Source organism: Biomphalaria glabrata, chromosome 7 (genome assembly GCF_947242115.1).
Source record: "Biomphalaria glabrata chromosome 7, xgBioGlab47.1, whole genome shotgun sequence".
NCBI classification, from domain to species: domain Eukaryota; kingdom Metazoa; phylum Mollusca; class Gastropoda; family Planorbidae; genus Biomphalaria; species Biomphalaria glabrata.
Window position 1 is genome coordinate 45,148,647 of NC_074717.1, and position 24,155 is coordinate 45,172,801.

General features: G+C 37.1%; 1 protein-coding gene across 5 annotated transcripts in view; it reads left to right on the plus strand.

The window, feature by feature from the left end:
* Nucleotides 1–1,395: 1,395 nt before the first annotated feature.
* LOC106069793 (protein unc-93 homolog A-like) overlaps nucleotides 1,396–24,155 on the plus strand; it is a 42,414-nt gene continuing 19,654 nt past the window's right edge. Inside the window, exons 1-3 of one of the 5 annotated variants that reach the window (XM_056035984.1) lie at nucleotides 1,396–1,572; nucleotides 14,765–14,847; nucleotides 23,589–23,684. The gene's annotated coding sequence lies outside the window, so the exon portion shown is untranslated. Of the gene's footprint in view, nucleotides 1,573–14,764; nucleotides 14,848–16,518; nucleotides 16,840–19,317; nucleotides 19,468–21,186; nucleotides 21,206–23,588; nucleotides 23,685–24,155 lie in introns of those variants that run through there. The other 4 variants (XM_056035985.1, XM_056035986.1, XM_056035987.1 and 1 more) reach the window with 4 other exon arrangements.

A 24,155-nucleotide genomic window follows, 5' to 3' on the forward strand; every position in this document is an offset into this window, starting at 1 on the left:
TTCAGACTGAATCAATCAACACTGTTCCCCAATAGTCGGAATCATGGACATTGAATTATTTTCTGATGGTTTGTGGTAACCATTTAAGCGTGGTCGAGAGGCTAAGTGCGCTTGAACCTTCTAGGGGGGCTCGAGGTTCGACACCCGACTCGGGCAGAGTTGCGTTTACTGAGCGCCTAAAGGCAGCACGGAAAACTAACTCCTATATACCCCCCCCCCCCCCCAACTGGTCCAAAAATGAGATTGGACCAAAGCGCTCTGAGCATGCTATAAGCATGAAAGTAGCGCTATATAAAAGCTATAATAATAATAATAATAATAATTTGGTTTTCTCCGGACCATAACGGTATATTCATATATAAATATATAGGCCTATATGCAGTTCTTTTTTTTTTTTTTTTTTTTGCCGGTACGCAGTGATGGATTGCCTAACTTTTAACTATTAATAAATTCATAATAAACGTTAAAATACAAGAAAAGTAATACTTTTTCCCCACATTAAAAAGCTAGTTGCAGGTGTGTACCGTCACAAAAAAAAGCACTGGGCCTATCTGTAGATAATGTATGGTTTTCCTCTATTCACTTTGAAAGGGATAAGAAACAACATTTTATTTTAAAAAGTTTATTTTTAAATTTACTGTTAAACTCTGGTTTGATGACAAATGAATTCTGTTGTTGTTTTTGCCGCTGTGGGTAGCCACCTGGTCTTGTCTGTGATAGTCTAGCATCGACCCAGCAATCGTGCCTTACAAATAGGATACTATAGTTTAAAAATGCTGTAGCCTATATAAAATATTATATTTATGCATTCAAGATATTGCTATTATTTATTATATATGTCATGGTCTCTTTTTTGTTTATTTTTGTGTATGAAGAGACAAATAAATCTACTCTGACGTGTTGAAGTCGAGTTGGCAGTGCCCAGTGCACACGGCTCTCTTTTATTTTATTTTTTTAATCTTGCCTTGCGTATTTATTTCCTTAAGACTGTTCAGTAATGTTAGATAAGAACACTCCCCCTTTTTCCCTCATATATCCCCCCCCCCCACACACACACTTCTTTCACTTCTTCTTCTCTCTCTCTCTCTCTCTCGTTCTCTTTTCTTCTATCACTCTTGTCACGTTTTCCCCTTTCTATTTACCACTAAACCCTTTCCCCCACTCTCTGTGTCTCTTTACTTGTCCAACTTTTCGGAAGCACATCTTCCCCAACATCTCTCGTCAAACAAAGTCCAGTGTCTATGTTCTCCACCCCCCCCACACACACACACACCACACACACCTTTCCTTCAAATAGCACCTAAAACCAACAGAACAGAGGCGGATGTCACAAGCTTGAGTCAGCACCTGCGGGGGGAAAGACAAAGTTGCCCTACGTGCCTGCGCCCCTGGAAGAACCAAGGCCGAATTCGTGATAACATCAGAACTGATAAGTCCTTGTTGGTCAGGCACAGGCTCGAACAAGACGCGCAAGTACCAGGAGGGTTAATTCAAAAAGATTATACAGTCTAACTCACCAGTACAATAAAACGCTGGTGTCAGGGGAAGATAAATAATCATAACAGAAAGCAGGTAAGTTGTATCATTTTAATTTAGCTGGTAAAATTAATAGAACACCAGTGCATCGAATATGTATAATCAGGGCCGGTTTTAAGCATGTGGAATTCCATACTCTTTTTCGAAAACTTTTTAAAAAGGTCGAATAATGAATACAAATACTTTTATCTAAGAGTATGTTATATTTTATGAGAAAGAAATATAGCCATTGTGTACGTAGTCTTACTTTCCTTTTGTGGCTATATGTAATATGCATATTTTAGTTTTAAAAAAGGTGTATATATTTGAGTTTGCTGCAGGGTAGCTGTACCGGTATTTACATATTCCGAGCATGTTACAACTACAAGCGGACACTTCTTAATCACGACAGTGTTGCCACCCAACGTAAGATTTAAAGTGTCAGGCGTTAAAATGAGAAAAAATACTTAAAGTTTCTAACCCGTCGAAATTCCGATATATTTTTCTCTTTTGTGGTGGCCCCCATTCTTGTGTAGGGTAGCCCCGCTTGCCCTGCCTTAAATTCGGCCCTGCTGACTATAATGGAATGATGAAATACCGTCGAAGTAAACTGATCATTCCATAGGTGCCTCAGAGACAAGTGCTCTGTCTTCCCTAGTGGCATGGGACAGGTTGCCTAAATACGACTTAGCAGAGTTTAAGTCATTGATTAACATGCATGACTAGATTGACAAATGCATAGGATGTAATTATCTTCTTTTTTGAAGTAACGTCTGTAATATATAAGATAATATAGACCCAGGGGCAGGATGGCTGCCTGGTCGTGCGGTTTGTGCGCTGGACTGTCGTTCGGATTTATCGATGGTCGAGGGTTCAAATCCTGCCCGAGCCCATCCCCCGTCGTCCTGCGGGAGGTTTGGACTATGAAGTAAACTATCTTCAACTCTGAAGGAACATCCGAAACATGTAAAACATTTTACAAACAAACATGGCTATATGGGCATTCGGGCAAATGCCCGTTGGGCCGTAACCCTAAAGGGCCAGTAGCTCCACCTAAAAGGCCTCATGAATGTCACTATAGGAAGTATTAAATTGTTAAAGGTTTTATATTATTCTGTTGTAAATGGGGCCCTCTGAGCGTCGTGTTAAAAAACAAACAACCTTTAACAGACTCTACAATGTAATGCGAATTTAATCTATCTCATTTTCCGAAGTAATGTAATAGCCTACACCCGTTGACAGTGCTATAAGTAGGCTTCATCCTTTAAGGGGCTACACACTTAGCAATTAAAAAGCAACATAAGGTCTCTATTTCATACAAAGAAATAGAGTTCACTGTATGCTTGCGTAAAGTTATCGATGCATTATCAAATTTAACAAAATGATTTTGAGGACAGGTAGAACTATAATTGGAAGCCCATCGTGATATAGGCCTACAAGTTATGGGCCGAATGGTATAAAAATGCCCGGGCCGATTTCGACACCCAGTCCGTCCCTGTATAGATCTATAAGATAATGCACAAAGTTCAATGAAGATATATTTTTCACTGTTCTAATATAATTTCCTTCACCTCTATCTTAGTAGGCAGCCCACTTTTCACTTTTAGAGGCTAATCTTTATAAGAAAAAAAATATATGAAGGTCCACAGTTGTCCGTACTACGCCACACAGAAGTTTGTTGTACACCTACAATCTTTTAACTTCTTTTTGTAATGATCAACGCCTATGCTCTGCTTAGCATAATATATGCCATACATTAACACTACGCCCACTCCTCCCTCCTTTCTATTTCAGTAGAATCTACGTGAAGTAGAATCTGACCTCATTGTTGAACCCACACACGTGACCCAGTGACAAAATATGGAATTACTTTAATTTTACCGTGTTGTTGCTGGTAATTAGTTAAGCTTAAACACATTTTACAACCAGTGTCAGAGGGAAAGTGCGAAAGTAGGCTTACGACTGATGTTACCTCCCACACAACGTGAGTTCAAAACGATACTCTTGTGTTGGTTACGAGAAAAACTTATTGATAGGTTTAAAATGGTTTTCCTCCTGCACTGAGCTATATCTTTATAAACGACACATCTAAGCATTTAACAGTGAAAGAAAACATTCTGTTAATGTGTGGTCTAAATGCCAAAACCACCTGGCTACGGCTTGGCTACCTAACAAGGGGGCTGGAGTTTGAATCACGACTCGAGCAGAGGCGTTATACTGAGCGCCTAAAGGCAGCAGGGAAAACCTTCTACCAGATACCTCTTGTCTTCACTGGTCCACAAAAAGTTAAGCAAGTGGCCCCAGGACCAACTATTAACGACTATCGTAAGGAAATCATAATGGTGCCTCTTTCCCTAAACAAATGTCTAGATAGAATCCGAGACTTGAATCCTCCTCCATAAACAAACAGGCCTACAACAGCGCAAACTAGACAGTCACCAAGGGCCTCTGATTGGTGGGGGCATCGAAGAGTACTCAAAACAACTTTCTTTTAGAGAAGAAATAGCGAAGCTTGTACCCAATGTTATTGTTGCATTACGAATCAAGCAGAGCATATATTCGTTCAAGATAAAAAGGTATTGTTTCCGCCATGACACTAATGGTAATTGTTTGCTTATTGCTGACTGTGAACAGCGGTGTATAATGATCAGAGGTAATCATTAATCGGTAGATAAAGGTTTATTGTTTGCAACAATAAATAGACAACAATTACAGGGCTACACCGTACAATGGCGGCTAGAAATTTCCATCCAGTACCCGAGTCGCTCGAGGTAGAAGGTAACATGGCCGCGAATTGGCAAAAGTTTCACCGGAGCTGGCGAAACTATGAGTTAGCCATAAACTGGCGGAAGAATCAGAGGAGGTCAGAGTGGCCATCTTTCTAACAATTTTAGGAACAAAAGCGATGGACATATACGAAGGTCTTGAAATTGAGAAGGGAAAAGAAAGAAAGAAATATTGAACAAATTTGAAAGTTTTTGCATAGATGAAAGAACGCAGAGCTAACAAAAGGCTGAGAGAAGAAGCAGGCTTATTTGCATTAAATCCAGCTTACTCGTGACATGTTTGTGGCCGGTTTTTAAAGCCAGGGTTGGGCTTTGAGCTCATTGGAAATAAGAAATCTGCTCATCTTCGACCACGAAGGAGGGGCTATATGATCTATGACTATGTCGGCCAAACGGGTAAACCCCATTTTCATTGTCTACTTTCATTTTTGTGTGAAAATGAAAAAGTGTTAAGGGAACATCTCACCAGCCAATACCGTAGAATTAAATTCAATGCACTAGATCAGGGATACACAATAATCAATATTGTTCACTGTCACTTTCACGCGCCTTTCCTCAAGGGACCGTTTTTATAGGCAGATACCTGCACGGTTGATGTGGTACAGAGAACGAATATAGGGGAGTTTCTCCGGTGTGCTCAGCCTTCAGCCTCGCTTCTGACCTGAGCGTCTTGTGTTTACGAGCCATCGGTAATAGAAATGTAAAAATGTACATCTGCTTTGATCTTTCCTAGATTCGTTTGTGCAGATAGGCAGATACTAAGTCTGTACTAAGTCTATACTAAATCTATATCTGTATTAAGTCTATACTAAGTCTATACCAAGTCTATAGGGCCTACTGTAATCATGTCATGTACAAGTGACATGTGCACACAAACTGACAGAAGGAGTTCTAGGAAAGTTCAGAAGTAGGCGCCCAGAGATATTGGAATCCCGTTATTTTCAGCAAGCTTCAGTACACACTTAACTCTTTATCTCCTAATCGACGATACCATCGTTGATTCTGACCTCATTAAATTAAAGCTTCAGTACACACTTAACTCTTTATCTCCTAATCGACGATACCATCGTTGATTCTGACCTCATTAAATTAAAGCTTCAGTACACACTTAACTCTTTATCTCCTAATCGACGATACCATCGTTGATTCTGACCTCATTAAATTAAATTAATGTTTAATTTTATAAACTTGACTTTGAATTATATATCAAGAGCATGAATTTCCCTTTAATTCTCTACCAAATTCAACATTTTATGATAACAAACAACAAGGCTATTGAAGCCCAATCATAACAGGGTAGTGAAATAGTAATGATCAAATGAAGAATTCCTTCAAAACGTGGAAAAATAATTGCGGAGACAAAGAGTTAATTTATATTTATGTGTGCAGGGCGTGTTAGTCGATAGTTAAAGTGTTTCGGTTCGAATCCAGGGAGAAGCTGGACATTTTTTTCGTTGTTGTTGAGAATTTTAAGTCGCCTATGAGTCTACCAGACCCCAATGACATTTGTTAAAGAAAGCTGGGCGGGGTGTCTCCGTAACATCCACGCCAAAGCGTTAGTCACTGAAACCTAGCCCTTAAAGAACACTAGATCTAGGTTTAAAAGAAGGAAATTGGTCCCTTCATTAGGTTTGTTACAAATACAACAACAACATCCGCTTAAGGAAGACACTTCAGCTTCCGATTATTTCTAGTTAAAAAAATGGGCTTAAGAACTTACAGTTATATTGAAAACTTACCAGTTTTTTTATTGGTGGTTGTTGTAAATATAAGCTCTGGTAAATAGGTCACTTATGTGGGCTTCAGAACGGTGTTTGCAACTTATAAGATAATAAAATAACAGTTAAAGGTCTAATGCATTACATTTGTGAAGTGTTTTTACAAAGGATAACACTATACAATGGCAATAAATAAACCCATCTCTTAAAGTAACAAAGTAGGCCTAATATCCAATATGACTAAATGCTTGACAGGTAGGACGTAATCATCTTCTTTTTTGAAGTAACGCCTGTGTTATATAAGATAAGATAAGCAAATAAGCTTTAGAAAAGCTGAAGCGGGAGACAACGTATTAAAAGTAGAAATACTTATATTAGTTTTCAAACACAGTGCTTATATCTCTGAGTATCTCTCCTGCATTTAGATCTATCTTTGCTTATAAAACAATAGGCCTATATGGCATTGTTTTAATATTTACTAACATGTACAAATCGGCTTCGTGCTCCTCTAACCTGAGTTGAATTCATGTTTACCTAACCAGAAATGAGTTGAATACAGTTTTGTTTTCCTACTATTACACTAACCATTTATTTTTAGCATCTAGAACTCCAGGGCCTCACCACTGATAAAAAGCCAAAAAGTTTTGAGTTTCATTGAAGTAATTTTTAAATCTTTTGACATCATGTCATTTCATTCGTATTTTTATAAAAATACATTTCTACGTTGAAATAAAAAGTTTTAATAATCTGTAAAATAAAAAAAAATATTTTGCTTAAAAAAAACAAACAAAAAAGAAAACAACAACATTAGCTCTGAATTTAAAAAAAAAAGAAGAATTAATGCTATGTATGTACTATGCTCAACCACAGTACTACAGTAGTGGTTCTCAAACTTGGGTCAGCATAAAGATGAAAATTTAATACAATAAAATAACTTCTCCGCTAAAAGCAAGTTAATCCAATCGTATAATTTTTTAAAAATAATGAACTCTTCACTCACTATTGTTTAACTACTTTAAAATGTCTATTACGTACCTTTATATGACGACCTAAACCAAAGATGTGAAGATATTTGGCTGCCTGGTCATGCGTTTTGCGCGCTGGACTGTCGTTCGGACTGATCAAGGGTCCCGGATTCAAACCCTGCCCGCTCCCATCCCTCAAAATCCTGTGGGAGGTTTGGACTAGGAAGTAAATTATCTTCAACTCTGAAGGAACATCCGAAACATGTAAAACGTTTTACAAAACATTTTTACAAACATATTTTTCATTTGGATATTCCCGACTGGGTATTGAACCCTTTAGCACGAGACCAAACTCACATCCCAATCACAGATGAATCCATACTATTACAGGAGCAGGTTTTCGAAATATCCACACACGAGAAACCAAAGGAGACCACAAAGTTTGGTAACAAAATCAGATTCCAATCTTAAAGTCTGCATTATGGGCCATTGTACAGAAGTTGAGGACCGCTTTCCCGTCCTATTGGTACAACATGAATTCATTGCCGCCATGAACAGAAATGTGTGCTTGTTGAAATTTGCAGTTGCTACTTGTGGTGATTGTATTTGTGTTTCTCTGAAGGCGTTCAGCATAGACCCATTCACCTGGGAGACAGAGGCACATGACAGAGCATCATGGCGTCGCGCTGTGAAAACTGGTGCACAGGTTGCTGAGGAAAAAAGAACAACGCTGGCAGAAGAAAAACGCCATAGAAGAAAAGCAAGGACAATGACACTAGCTCCAGCTGGAATAACCTGCCCAGTGTGCGGCCGAACATTCCGGGCTCACATAGGTCTCACCAGCCACATGAGGAGGCATAAAACCCCAGTGCAAAGCCCTCAGCCCCCTGGATGACAAAGTGGTCATCATCGAACCACGATGGACGAACTAAATATATAGTAATGTAAACAACACTTGATAGAACCTTGGTTGTAAGAGTTAATGAATTCTATATTTATTCATTATTATTCATTATTATTTATTATTATTTCATTGGTTTCATTGGTAAAGTGGGGTGACGGCCCTTGGGTTTTGTTATTGTTGTCAGAGGCCTGAGTTTTGGAGCCTAGTCGTATAGTATAAGTAATATAGAAGTCAGTTTTCATACTAGTTGACATTGGATGCGTTGTCTACAACTAGGCTACAGTTATCCTGATTACTTTTATTAAAGTTATGTTCTGTTGTTAATTCATCTCTGGCGTCGCTTTGAATTATTGAGAGAAGTATGTTATGTGTCACGTCTAAGCCAAGCTACGAGTTCACAACACTACTGACAAATAGAAACGGACATAAATACATTCATAAAGTCTTATCAACCTCATCCAATTTTGAACATTTTGTTTTAAACGAAGGTTATAATCTCAATAAACAGTCCATTAGTATCTTTAATACTATGCATTTAGGTAGCTTTTTCACTTAGGGGTCCGTGGGCAAGTTTGTCTATTTAAAGCGTTCCCCGGGTCAAAAAACGTTTGAGAACCTCTAAACTATAGAACGTAAGATACTGATGAATGGACTCTGGGTGTCAGACATCAAATACGCCACCCGAGCCAGGATGGTCCATATTGGAGGCTAAAATGGTTGGAACGGACAGTGATAGTTCCAAGCAGAACGAGACACTACCCCACTGGTGCATTCTTTGCCCTGTTCCGGCCAATCTTTGATGCCCCTTTGCCAACAGTGTGGAGAGTCGGACGAATTCGATTTGATTTTGATTTTAGGCACATCGGCACAATTTAGGCCATGTCGTGCCTGAGTCGGACGAAACTGTGTTGCATGTCTTGCAAGAGTATCAGCAGCTCCGCTGGTAACTGCAGTGTCACGTGACCTGTATGGAAGCTACGAAGCACTATGCCTAACAGCAGAGCTTCTCGCCTGGGCATTACGGGAAGCCTAAGCCCTTCTTCCTGTTTTCGTTCGGAGCTCATCTCTGTTTTGTAAAATGTTTTACATGTTTCGGATGTTCCTTCAGAGTTGAAGATAGTTTACTTCCTAGTCCAAACCTCCCGCAGGACGACGGGGGATGGGAGCGGGCAGGGTTTGAACCCTCGACCGTCGATAAATCCGAACGACAGTCCAGCGCGCAAACCGCACGGCCAGGCAGCCATCTCTGTATTGATTGTTAAATCTCTTATAGATACAGTATTGAAGACATGGTGTTTGAGAAGAGGACCAACATTAGATTTCTATCAAGATCGTGTTTTGAAGTTTCGAGGCTATATGTGAATTGCGCTTATAGGGCCGAGGGTGTCAAGTGGTCAACACAACGACCAACCGCCTCTACTTTCTCAAACCAATGTCAGTGTAATGAAATGATAACGACCAGTATACCAATACCATGGCTTTATTCGACAAAATTAGACTACAGTAAACAGTGAATGAAACCAACACGTCTCGCATAACACTGATGCAGTACTATACACACACACACTGGACATGAAACACGCACTGGGCATGACCTTCTGACACGCTGGACGCACGCAGAAAATCAACTCAGTTACACTACAGTCAGATACCCATTAGATTAGGGTGGACGCAGGTTCATTTAAAATCCCGATATTCAAATTCCCAGTCGAACCCGAGACCCCTTAACAACTCAGCCACCACGCCCCATTGTAAAAAGGAAAAAGAAGAAAAAAGAAGAACCCTTTCTTACTTGGTTGCTGTGCGATCGCTTCGCCTAATTTGCACACCTCTAAATCCGGATTTTTCACTTGCCTATATTTTTGTAGTGCTGCTTGGTTCTCCGTAATGCGATAAAATGTTTGTTTGTAAAATGTTTTACATGTTTCGGATGTTCCTTCAGAGTTGAAGATAATTACTTCCTGGTCCAAACCTCCCGCAGGACAACGGGGGATGGGAGCGGGCAGGGTTTGAACCCGGGACCATCGATAAATCTGAACGACAGTCCAGCGCGCAAAACGCACGACCAGGCAGCCATCCAACGAATGAATGAATATATGAAACTGTTATTAAGGTCAAACAACTTCATTCCGTAACCAGGCAACTGAATTGTGTCACCATTGATTGATTACCTTGACCCAAGCAAAACATTGTGCGCACAGACTTGACGCAACACATTTTGTGTTGCAATGTTATTTCACATTTGACGAGACTTTTTTCTTCGGGGGTTTTCTTTCTTCCTGATTTACGTTTACATTCTACCATCTGCGTGTAACACGACTCATTTTATATAGTTGATGGCTGCCTGGTCGTGCGGTATGCGCTCTGGAGTGTCGTCTCGATGGTGCCGGGTTCGAACCTTGCCCCCCCTCGCCGTCGTGTTGGATGTTTATGCTAGGATGTAGGCCTAATAATCTTCAACTGTGATGATGGAATAACCGAGTCATATAAAACAACAACAAACGAACAGTAGCTATAGTGCGTGTATTAATAGGGTGATTATACAAAGCTTATCTCGGGTGGGGGATGTTCAAGGTTTTATTTAAATGTGTGTGTGTTGTGTGTTTGCTGATTGCGCGTGTGTGTGTGTATATGTGTGTTTGCTAATTGCCTGTGTGTATATGTTAAACGTGTGTATGTGTATATGTGTGTTTCTCTTATCATTAACGCTCACCATCGTGTTCTTGCTATGAGCGGGTCCTACGAAAGATTAACAATGACGTCATGACACAGTGACGTGTGGCCGAGACAATGGACCTCATTCACCAATCGTAAACAAACAACATTTAGCCACGTGGTGGTATTGATAAAACAATGAAAAATTACGTATCACGTGACAGCCTTTGTGGATTGCGTAATTTGTATAGAAGAGATAGAGAACCACGTGGCAAAATGTTGTTTGTTTACGATTGGTGAATGAGGTCCTTTCTCTTGGCTGTCAATCGAGGGGGCTTGAGTTCGACACCCGACTCGAGCAGAGTTATGTTAGCTGATCGCCTAAAGACAGCACGGAATATCTTCTCCCAGATATCCCAACCGGTCCACAATAGAGATTGGACCATAGCGCTCTGAGCATGAAGTAAAAAGAAAGTAACTGTAAAGTTACCCATTCAGACCTAGTGATCTATAAGGCAGATGATGTAAAGATCACGGTTAACGAGGGTATCACGTGGCCAGCACAACGACCAACCGCCTTTACGTTTCCACGACTAATGTCAGGTACCCATTAGAGCTGGGTGGACTCAGAGGCGCCCAAAGATCCCGAAATTAAAAATCCCAGTCTTCACCGAAATTCGAGCCCGGGACCCCCGGTTCAGAAGACAAGCGCTTTACAGCTCAGCCACGGCGCCTCCTAGCATGAGAGTTGCGATTTAGAAAAGCAGTTTAAAAACTCACGGCGTTTTCGTCAATAAGTAAAGATATTAAGTGTTTGTTTCTAATAGGTAATTGTATGTTTGCTCTCAATATGTTTTAGATTAGATCTAGGTCTTGTCCACTCAAGCCATATACCCAATTCCAATTCATCTATTTTGCACCATCCTAGCCAACTTACTACTCTGAGTGACGTTTTTCTAAGAGGGAGTACGCATGTCTGACCTAATTCACAGATTCCAATGTGAACCATTAAAATACTTGCACCCCAAAAAAATATTTATACAACAGTTTCAACTTCCCACATGACAGGATGTTAAACCAATTGGAAAGCTAAGTAGATTTAGGTAATAGCAATCTATGCAAGATCATTTGCACCTAATGAATGACGCACCAATGTAATGCATTGATTTAGTTAGCCTTTTATTTTCGTGGCCCATATGGATCCTTCATACACCAATAGTCGTACGGAATGTGATCATTCAACTAAAAATTAGACTCCTGTCCTGATAAAACGATTTGCGTAATGTGTCGCAGAAAACTTGATCTTCCATAGTAACTAAAGGCATTGACTAAGAAGAAAATCTAAGTTCTGGGCTTCCATAGTAACTAAAGACATTGACTATCAAGAAAATGTAAGAGTTCAGGGTCTTGTTTCGCGTGGTATGTAAGCAAGTGGTATGACACTTAGGCACTTATTCTACAACCGGAAACAATAGACACCCAAAGGATCAGGAACAATGAACACTCTCGGAATACTGGAGGGATTTTCTTAAAATACTGAAATAAAAATAAACCTGCAAAATAAAATAAAAAATATTAAGGCTGACTAATCGGTACATTTTATTTTTATTGATTCATGCTTTGTTAGGTACTATAAATAATTATGTAAAGTTTGAACTTGATCCGAGAATAGGTGTGGGAGAAATAGCGTGTTCAAAATTTGTACCAGACAGATAGAGTGAGTTGATATAAGCTTAGTATAAACACTACACATCTCATGCAGAAAAAAACAACAGCTCCAAATTTGGAGATCGTAAAACTTTATACACAAGACTAGAAACATTTTAAACTGTTTAAGTTGTTCCATTTAAATAAACATGGTGTCTCAAAAGTTGGCGAGTTGATGATATCATACCTCTGAGGCTTTTTGGAATGTATAAGAGTTGATGATACCATACCTCTGAAGCTACTTGAAGTGAATTAGAGTTGATACTGTACCTCTGGGGCTATTTGAAGTGTGTAAGTTTATGATACCATAACTCTGTGCTTATTGGAAGTGTTTGTAAGTTGATGATACCATGACTCTAAGGCTACTTGAAGTGTATAAGAGTTGATGATACCATGACTATGGGGCTATTTGAAATGTATAAGAGTTGATGATACCATGACTCTGGGGCTACTTGAAGTGTATAAGAGTTGATGATACCATGACTCTGGGGCTATTTGAAATGTATAAGAGTTGATGATACCATGACTCTGGGGCTATTTGAAATGTATAAGAGTTGATGATACCATGACTCTGGGGCTATTTGAAGTGTATAAGAGTTGATGATACCATGACTCTGGGGCTATTTGAAGTGTATAAGAGTTGATGATACCATGACTCTGGGGCTACTTGAAGTGTATAAGAGTTGATGATACCATGACTCTGGGGCTATTTGAAGTGCGTTAACGATTGAAATACGGGAAAGGTGAACTCTCTAGCCTGAATGTTTAACAAAAGACATGCTGTGTGTACACAGAATTTGTTTAAAGTTTTCGACGGGGGGAATGACAGGTTTGGACTAAGATGGACAGGAAGTGTGTAGATAGATTATCTAGTTAGCCTAACAGTCGGTCTACGCCAAGGGCGGTAACATATTTAACACATAGACCAAAAGCCGTAGAAAGTGTCCTATAGTTGTACAGTACCTATATATATAGTATATAGATATAATGTTATAGTAACAGTAACTAATAGTGGCCATAAGTGCACAAACACACAGATCGATGTGCGAGGTTATAAAGCTTTCAAAAAATTAAAAGTGGAAAAAAATTTAATCGGAGACAATTTTATGCAATTTATTTTGAATTCCACTTCTAACTTTTACCAACGAGAGTGTATGTAAAGGGCGCTAAGCATGGATTAAACCTGCATAAAAGCAAACGGATTACTTTCCTTGAACCGAGTTGTGACGTAGTCACATTTTGACAGACACTCATTGATTAATTTTTAAAACATTAATTACATCTTTTTGGAATTGTTTAAAAGTTTGTGACAGGTAATTACATATATTTCTAGAGTTGACATTTATATAATATATATTTATGGTAAGGAATATATCTTATCTTATTTTATATAATACAGACGTTACTTCAAAAAAGAAGATGATTACGTCCTACGCGTCATGCATTCAATCATGCATATTAACCAATGACTTAAATTCTGCCAAGTCACTGGTTTTCCTGGCTAGCTCAGGCAACCCATTCCATGCTCTAATCGCAATAGGGAAGAAGGAGTATTTGTACAAATTTGTCCTAGCATATGGAACGAGGAATGTGCCTATAATTATATAAATGTAAATATAATAATAATAATAATTTTATTTATAAAGCGCTGTTAGCAAACAAAATGTAGGCTCAATGCGCTGTGATAACATTACAAACACAAACGCGAGAGCTAAAATGACAAACTAATCTAAAAATGTTTTAAACATGTAGGTCTTAATGTTCTTCTTGAAAGTAGTGTAGCATGTTGTCTTGTCCGAGGTCAATATTGCACAACTGTTAGTTTTGTTGATCTTACTCTGTATATTTAATATAAATAGTTATAGTAATTTTATTGAAACAATTCATTTGCCAAGGAGATGTACGTAGAAAGTTTCTAGAAACATCGAATCATTTCTATACATGTATGCTATAAGGCAGGCCTATACGATATGTGCTTTTTATTAGCCAATAGAAAAAAATCAATGTGTCACGTGTCATTGAAAGTAGGTTGAGCTCCACAACTGCCAACATTACGTATGAGTTAGTAGAGACTTTGAATGAGTCGAGACACAGCAAATGACTTTCGTTCACTGCTAGAGCACTTCCCACAATCTTAATTCATTTTTGTTAATATTTTTTAATGTAACAACGGAGCCATTGTAAGACTAACCACATCAACGCATCAAAAATCAATTAGTTTGGATCAGTCGTGTAATTAAATGTGTAATAGAATTAGTAGACTAACAATAATAAATTTGTGCGATTAGAAGTATTTGTTTTTCCAATTGTTTTTGTTTTTACGGGGTATTTGGGTGATCGCTTTTTAAATGTATTTGCTTTTTAAAGGGAACGACCCGAATTCGAACTTGTGGGCTAAAGCCTTCTCAGACTTCTTAAGCCAACGCGGTAACCACTCTGCTAGTGAAGAGTCTATGAACATGGAAGATTTTATCATTATCTATTTGTTTCTATTTCATGTTTGTGTTCACTAAGCCTTAGACGATAACCTAATTCATCTTAATACCACCACTTCATTCAAGTACTATTTCTTTCCCCTGTTTGAGATACCAAACAAAGTAAGTTATTACCAATAGTTAAATTAACTATTTATTTATTTTTTTTATTGATTCTTGTGTTGTCAGGTAAGGAAATAATTGTGCAAATTTTCAGCTTGATCCGAGATTGGGTGTACAAACGCCAATAAATAAATAAAAAATAAAATAAACAACTAACCAATTAGACAAGTAATTATTCTAATTATTTCTAATCCTACAGTATTCACATATATGGCTAAATGTGTTGGATTTGGTCTCCTGTAATAATTGCTTACGCTTTTTCTCCCTCACGCATTCTCCATTGAAGTTGATACTTTAACCAAATAAATATGTACCAAAAAAAAAACATGAATCAATAAACAAAAAATATTAAACTAGTCAATTAATTATAGTTCTATACTGTTGTTGTATGATTTCGAATAAGGGAAATAGCCTGTACATTATTGGTAGATATAGTTTTAAGGGCGGAGTTCTTCCCCTTTAGAGAAGCTTTGTTGTTTTAAGAAAATGATTTTTAATATTTTGCTTGTTACAAAGCTTATATCAACTCACTCTGTCTGTCTGTCTGTCTGTCAATCTGGTAAAAAGAATTGTATACGTTATTTCTCTTTCACACATTCTCGGATCAAATGCAATTTTCAACAATTATTCTTTTGTACCTAACAAAACATGAATCACTAAAAGGAATTAACCATTTTATCAACTGACTACTGGTAATTAATTATTTTGTTTATACCGGCAAGGAAAATTAATCCTTCAGTATTCACAGATACGGCTAATTATGTAGGGTTCCGTCCCCTACTTTAATTGTTCTCATTATTTCTCGAATCAAGATGACATTTTCAACAATTATTTATTGTACCTGACAAAAGACGAACCAATTAAAAAGTTAATTAAGTAAGTCAATTAATTATTGGTAGTTAATTATTCTGTTTGATATCGAATAATTTATATAAAAGGGCCTGTTTATTACCAAAAGATCGGTCAGCTGTCAAAAGAAAATGTTAATTTTGAAAACCATGACATTTTTTTTTAACCTTCACATCTAATATATTAAGAGAGAGAGAGAGAGAGAGAGGGAGAGAGAGAGAGGGAGGATAATGTGGAGCTGGGAAGGGGGAGGAAGTTGATTGGGAGGGGCGTGTTTGTCGAAATTGTTTTTCATTATGTCGTAAATTAATTGCAGAACATAATTGCCGCAGCACAATGTCCTCAAATATTTACCCCGGCATTGCCAGACAGGCTAAGAATTTAATAATAAGTTCTTCATGTCAGTGATATTAGAAGAGTGTCAAGAATAATATGTTTCAGGTTTCTTTAGTAACAATACGATAACAGACAGGAATATTGTTGTTGTTGTTTTTTCGGCTCCCTGAATGCAGCTTATGTTTGTATTGTAAATAGATCTAAGACTCAAACAAATTCATCATAAAACTTTTTTTTCCCTTTCTAAAGTTGCCTACATCCGGGTTCTGTTGGTAGCAGACGATGTTTAAAGGTTAGGGTGATCTATTTCTAGGCTGACGTAATTAAGTCCTAGGGATATTCCCCAAACAATCAAGTGTTTCTTTTTTTTTTTTAATAAGACAGTTGTCATTACGACTTAGGCAGGCTTCAATGTTGATAAAGAAACTTGAGTCTATAAATAGCATGTACCCCATAACACAATACAAGGTTAGATAACGCTGTTCTTTTTTTTCCCCGTGTTTTCTGAGCGTAAACATGTTATCTACCCTTAGGTCTATATATCTTCCTCAATGATATGCGGTAGGAAGCGTAGATTTCGTCATTTTTTTAAATACATAGAGTACAGATCTAGTGCCGGATATACCACAGGACTTGAAGGGCACTAACTTTCTTGATAACATAGAATTAAAGTGTTTTAACATAAACGAATTTTTCTCTATCGTCGATCACTCCGTTATTCATTTCATATTGTATGCATAAAAAGGCACTGTCTTCGGTTGTGTATATACTTTTTGGAACATTATAAAAGACTTACTATAAACCAAGGTGAGTATTAATACTGCTAGGCCCAGTGCGCAATACGTGACTTACACAGACACTAAAACTACACATAAACAACACATAAATATCTCGTGCACTATGTGTACGGTATGACTACTTGAGACAACAAGGGGAGCTCATAATCAGTCTCAAGGGGAGGATAAGTCTGTCAGGTAAGCGAACAGAGAATGTAGCAGGTTGCTTACCTGAGAAAAGTATCGTTTGAACTCTAAGAGAATAAGACTAGTCCTACTTTTTAAAAGTCAGTCATTTAAATGAACATGAACAGACACATAGTAAAAATGCATGTATCAATAAAGATTAATTTATGGTTATAAAGCAAAGCAATTTAAATACATATATTTTGGCGTCTTATTCATTCGGAGACATGTGAAGTTTGATGTAAACAAAATGAACTCATGCATACATTCATCTACTCAATCTACTCCAATAATATTTTAAAAAACTTTTTTTAAAAATTAGATTATCTTATTCAGTGAAAGGTATAGAATGTAACGATAACAAACAAATGTTATTTATAACAAGAAAAAAAAATAACAAATACTTTCTAAAAAAAAAGCAAAGCTTGTATTAAGTCTAATTGTATCAATTAGTTTGGATCCGTCATGTATATTTGACTTAGACATAAAAAATCTGTGCGATTAGAAATATTTTTACCAGTTGTTAAGGCCGCCGCTTTTAGCTTTCTCATTGCGCAATGATCCTATCACTTGTCTGGACCAGTTGTGAAAGGGGGAGGGAAGAAGGGGGTATCTTGGTGAATGTTTACATGATCGTTTTTTAAATGTATAAAAAAAAGTCCACTCAGGGCTCGAGTTCTCAAGGGGACTAATTCAACTTATACCACCACAGGCACCATATCTGTTCTTTCCCTTGTTCAAGATACCAAACAAAACAATTAATTACCAATAGTTAATTAACTAATTATTATTTTATTTATTGATTATTATGTTGTCAGGTAAAAGAAATGATTGTCCAAATTTCAACTTGATCCGAGATAGGGTGTGGCAGAAATCACGTGTACAAACTTTTGACCAGACAGACATACAGAGTTGATATAAGCTTTGTAAAACAGTCTAAAACATTTCTTGATGTAGTAAAACAAACTGATCTGCACTATTTGCTCTTTTGCGTAAGGTCTTCTCCCTCTCTCCCATGCACCTAAACAGTGCCTCGGCAACGAGATTTGAACCCGGGACCTCTCGGTTCGTAAGCCAAGTACTTTACCACTCAGACTGTAGGCTCCCCATTTTGAATTTGTGGGGCTGCATGGTGAACATTTGATGATATATTCCAGTGGTGCAATTTTTTTTTTTGACACTTGCAAACAATGGTCAAGTTAACTAGAACGGAACCTTAACTGCTTTATTAGGAACTGTGCAAAGAAGTTTCCAGGTATCGAAAAGCAGCTCTACACGGCCCCGATATGTATTTGGCATCAACAATCTATTATATTGTTTCCAGTTTCAATTAATAAGTGTTGATCATAGACATACATAAATATAGACTGGAAAAAGGAAATAACTTCATGTAACTTGAAAACATGTATATCTATTGTTGTCGGATTTCCGATTCTGAAAAGTTGCATGATCTTCAGTCTTAGAGATTAAACAAAACCACACTGCTGCATAATAAAGTACACACATTTTCGTTTCATAAAACTCTTTTATCGGCCAGTCTATATTTATTTATGTCTATGGTGTGGATCTTTTGGTATGATGTAATCGAATTGGCACTGTTACTTTTGTATCGAGTATGTTAATGTAATCGAATATTGAAATTGTGTCGCGTCTATTGTTTATTGATTTATAAACCTAGATCTAGGTTAAAATCTACTTGGTAAATGCACATCAATTTTTTTTTCTGTAAGTGGGGATGCAACAGCTTATTGCTACTTTTATTTTCTTTTGTTAATTAGCTTATTGCTACTATTCATTAGAAAATAATGATACACATGTGTTTCAACAGCTGTGTAATTTTTGTGACACGCTGTGCCATATGCAATGTCAGCAGATGGTCTTTTGGGTCACCTTCTGTAATCTATACAAACATGTGGTAACAACTCAAGTCTAGACTATTTTATAAGGGATTTTTTTTTTTTAAGTTTTGGCTTTGCTTGGGTGAAAAACCTGGCAGCTGTGTGTTTAACACGTGTTGTCATCATACTTTGTTAATGATTTTGTTTTCTTAATTTCCTTTTTTTTTAAAATTCTTTTGGCAAGGAATAGTGAACACAGGCCTAATTCAGGGAGTGGATTAACTTCATGCAGAGCCACTTCGACCTATTTTAAAACTAAATACAATGTATAAGTTTAACACAAACTAAAATGCTTGATTAATCGTACCTTAGATTAGGAAGGTAGTACCTATAATATTTAGAAGACACAAAAGATGTTCTAACTTAGAATTTATTATGGGATAAAAAAAATAAGTTAATTGTTTTATTTGATAAGAGCTTATAGTGGGAGTGTGTGTTTTTACTAGAAATGTTTACTGTGAAAAGTTATTTTAAGACTATGTAAATTATCAGCTATAAGTTTTCAACTGTTTACAAGTGCACCTTTAACTCAGTGCATCTTCACACACACACAGACAGTAACTCCAAAACATAAGGTAAGAATTGTTTTTCTAGAAATAAAAAAATAAAGGGGTGGCATTTCTTAATTTCGCGGGCGGCCACAACCCTCGCGGCGGCCCTAACTACATGTATGTGTATGCAAGTGTGCCACTTCTGTAGCAATTGAGGTATTACCGGATGTGCTCGCTAGCACCACGCCAAACCCTCCTCCTTTCTCATCCGGGCTATAAATGTTCGAAAATATTTAAGACCTACGAAAATTAAACTAAATATTTTTTTCCCAGACTCTAAATGCTTTTAAAGCTTGAATAAAGGGATGCATTTATATTATACAAACTAAAGAGGAACAAGAAAAATAACTCGGAAATAATGACAGACCTGTAGAAATGGGTTCTCTCCCCTTTGAGCCAGCCCTTTCTTGACTTTACATGAAAAGGATTTTAAAATATTTTTGTAGGCGTGAAAATGATGACATCGTGTCATTAAAATGTTGAGTCGAAACAAAAAATGGGAGGGGGGGCGCTAAAAAGATAAAGGAAAAAAAAATTAGACCACGTGGTCGATGGGAGCTTTCTATAGAGTTTACAAGTGTTAGGCGTGACTTTGCAACAGTCATAACAGATAAAACAATATGAGAATGGCATATGTGACAATGTCAGGGATGGGGCGTGTCATCAGTGAAAATGTCATAAGTGAGTGGTCTCGTAAAGTTTTTTGGGCTTGTCAATATTTGTTTTTTTGTTCTAATTTTATGAAGCCGAATAAAGCAATTCTCGATCTCTGAATTCACTTCAAATAAAATGTACTTTTCATGGTGAAAACGAAGACGGTTTCATAAAAAAAAAAAAATGTCTCTAGACCTCGTTGTGTTTATTTCTCCTGAAAGATGAGACTAGATCTACTGTTTGAGTAGAGCCCAAGTGTCTGTCTTCAACCTTGACATTAGTGCATGACATTCGTTCATACAAAAATATTTGATTAAAGGAAGCATAACAACGGTCCCTTGTCTGAAGACGCAAGACATTTAGATGGTCTAGGCCAGCGATGCCCAACCTAATGGACCTCATCCACCAATCGTAAACAAACAACATTTAGCCACGTGGTGCTCTATCTCTTCTATATCATTTACGATCTCATGTTTAATTCATGATGGTTGTCACGTGACCATTTTTTTCCGTTGTTTTATCAACAAGATCACGTGACTAAATGTTGTTTGTTTACGATTGGTGAATGAGGTCCATTCGACCTGTGCGCCATTTTAATTCCCGAAACTCATGTCGCGGGGCACGTGACCGAAAATGTACATAAAACGAAATGAAATTGACCTGAAACAATTAATTAGAAACTTGTGGATCTAGTAGTTACAATAATCAATGAGAATGGGATAAGAAGTTTATCTCTTTTTATTTTTACGACTCGGACACTTCATTGTAACAGTGTATCTAGCTTTACCAACGACTCATTTTCTTGTCTCTTTTGGATAAATATTTATATTGATGCAATCTCTAAACGTAGTTTAACAATCGCGGCTCAAGCCAATAATGCCGCCATATTGTTTTATAATGCTGTTTATATGTTGCCGTTTTTTTAAACAGCCACACTTTACAAAATAATATGTTGGTTTTATTATCATAAGGTACAAAAAAAAGTAAAGAACCGTTTAACTTTTCCTGTTAGGCTCTAAATTCAGAATCCACTTGAAGTTTCTTCGGCTCTCCCATTTCATAAACGTACACATGTTCATTGTCATGGTACCAGTCCATCAGAGAAAAGGTGAGGGACCTAACTTAGATAAAGCAACTTAGATAAAGCAACATAAATAGAGCAACTTAGATAAAGCGACATAGCTAGAGCAACTTAGATAAAGCAACATAAATAGAGCAACTTAGATAAAGCAACATAGATAGAGCAAATTAGATAAAACAACATTTTCCAACCTTTCTTTTTGTATGGGTGGGAAGAAGGATTTTTAAAAATACTTTGTGCCGACGTTTCGGCGGCCCGGATGAAACCACATCGCGGGCAGGATCTTATCATTACATGGATACTAACTCCCCATTGATCTCAGACAGGCAACATGCTACACCACTTTTAAGAAGAACATTAAGACCTGTTTAAAACTTTTTTTGATTAATTGTCATTTTAGCTGTCGTGTCTGTGTTTGTAATGTTATTACATCGCCTTCAGCCTACATTTTGTTTGTTAACAGCGCTTTATAAATACAATTATTATTATTATTATTATTAAGTGTTACAATGAGTATGGCCGGTTGCGTCTTAGTAGTTTCAGAAGTTAAATCCTATTACCCCAAAGACCCAAACATATTCTTCACTTACATAAAAACATATGTGTCCATTTATATCCTACACTTATATAAAACATTTGTGTCCATTTATATCCTACACTTATATAAAAACAGATGTGTCCATTTATATCCTACACTTATATAAAAACATATGTGTCCATTTATATCCTACACTTATATAAAAACATATGTGTCCATTTATATCCTACACTTATATAAAACATATGTGTCCATTTATATCCTACACTTATATAAAAACATATGTGTCCATTTATATCCTACACTTATATAAAAACATATGTGTCCATTTATATCCTACACTTATATAAAAACATATGTGTCCATTTATATCCTACACTAATATAAAACAGATGTGTCCATTTATATCCTACACTTATATAAAAACATATGTGTCCATTTATATCCTACACTTATATAAAACATATGTGTCCATTTGCTTGATAGAAACGTTAGCAAAACTTGAATCTTGTCCTTTCATAAAGTCATTTGAGCAGGGAATAGCTTCATGGGTTTCCTTAACTAGATCTAGTTTGAAAAAAGTAACAACAGAATTAACAGAACTTCAACATTTTTTTTAAAGAAACTTTTGTCATTTTGAAGATAAGATAAGAACGTGGTAATTGGATGCTATGTATCAGTATTATATTCTAATTCTAAAATCCTGTAATCATCAAAAGAACTAACCAGTGGCGTAGCTAGGGTGGGAGCAGGGGGCTCCAAATTTGAAAATCCCCCCTGTGTCCCCATTTGAGGGTCCCCCAAATGAATGTCCGAAATGTATTTCAAAATTAAATATTACCCCTTTATCTCATGTCATGATGCTGAATGTCAAAATTCAGGGGCTCCTAAAGAGGTCAAGTCTCGGGGCTCCTAAATCCTTTGCTACGCTACTGGCACTAACTTGAATGTTGAACTAATGTAAATGATGTCACAGTCTCCGAGTCATATTTATGTATTATAATTAACATTGAACATGCCAGAATGAAAAGTCACAGCAAGGCGAAGAATGCCTCAAATCCTAGCTACACTACAATGAAAGACAACTCTCCACAGTAAAACATCCCAGTCATAAAGTATACACCTTATAGAAGAATACTTTGAGATCCCTTGTCCGGCCTTACATCCCAGTCATAAAGTATACACCTTATAGAAGAATACTTTGAGATCCCTTGTCCGGCCTTACATCCCAGTCATAAAGTATACACCTTATAGAAGAATACTTTGAGATCCCTTGTCCGGCCTTACATTCCAGTCATAAAGTATACTCTTTATAGAAGAATACTTTGAGATCCCTTGTCCGGCCTTACATCCCAGTCATAAAGTATACACCTTATAGAAGAATACTTTGAGATCCCTTGTCCGACCTTACATCCCAGTCATAAAGTATACACCTTATAGAAGAATACTTTGAGATCCCTTGTCCGGCCTTACATCCTGACTAGGTAACTGACATGACTGAACGAAATTACAATTGACTTAAACCCTCAGACAGGTAACAGACAGGATCTGTTTCACTCTTTACACATTCATTTTAATCTCCCAGTTTTGGAGGTCAAAGTTCAACATAGGTTTATATTTGATTAAGAAATAAAAAAGATTATAAACAGGATAGACAGAAAAAGTTGAAAACATTTTAAGTTGGAGACTACAACTTCATTTCTATCTATCGCCTTTTTACTGCCAGTTGGGACCATAGACTATATATATATAGGCTATGGTTGGGACTGATAACATTGTTATTTATAAAGCGATATTTCCATATTACTGTGATATTGTGGCGCAAGTTTAATTGGATTTATAGTAGGACTATTTTGTTTTTATTTCTGCTAGAGACAGACGAAGAACTAGTTGAAGAAGTGTTTGCGTTGGAGTTTTCCAAGAGATTGGAATCGAATACAAGTAGCCAGGACAGAGTGGGACATTGTCGTAAGTAGAGTGTGATTTTCATATGAAGAGTTTTACTTGGTTTTAGAGAGAGAGAGAGAGAGAGAGAGAGAGAGAAAGAAAGAAATAAGGAGAGAGAGAGAAATAGGGAGAGAGAGAAATAGGAAGAGAGAGAGAGAAAGAAAGAGAGAGAGAGAAATAGGGAGAGAGAAAAATAGAAAGAAATTAATAGAGAGATAGAAATAGAGAGAGAGAAATAGAAAAATACGGAGAGAGAGAAATAGAGAGAGAGAGAGAAATAGGGAGAGAGAGAGAAATTGGTGAAAGAGAGAAAAATAGGGAGAGAGAGAAATAGGGAGAGAGAGCAATAGAGAGAGAGAGATAGGGAGAGAAATAGAGAGAAAGAAAAATACGGAGAGAGAGAAATAGGGAGAGAGAGAAAGAAAGAGAAATAGGGAGAGAGAGAGAAATTGGTGAAAGAGAGAAAAATAGAGAGAGAGCAATAGAGAGAGA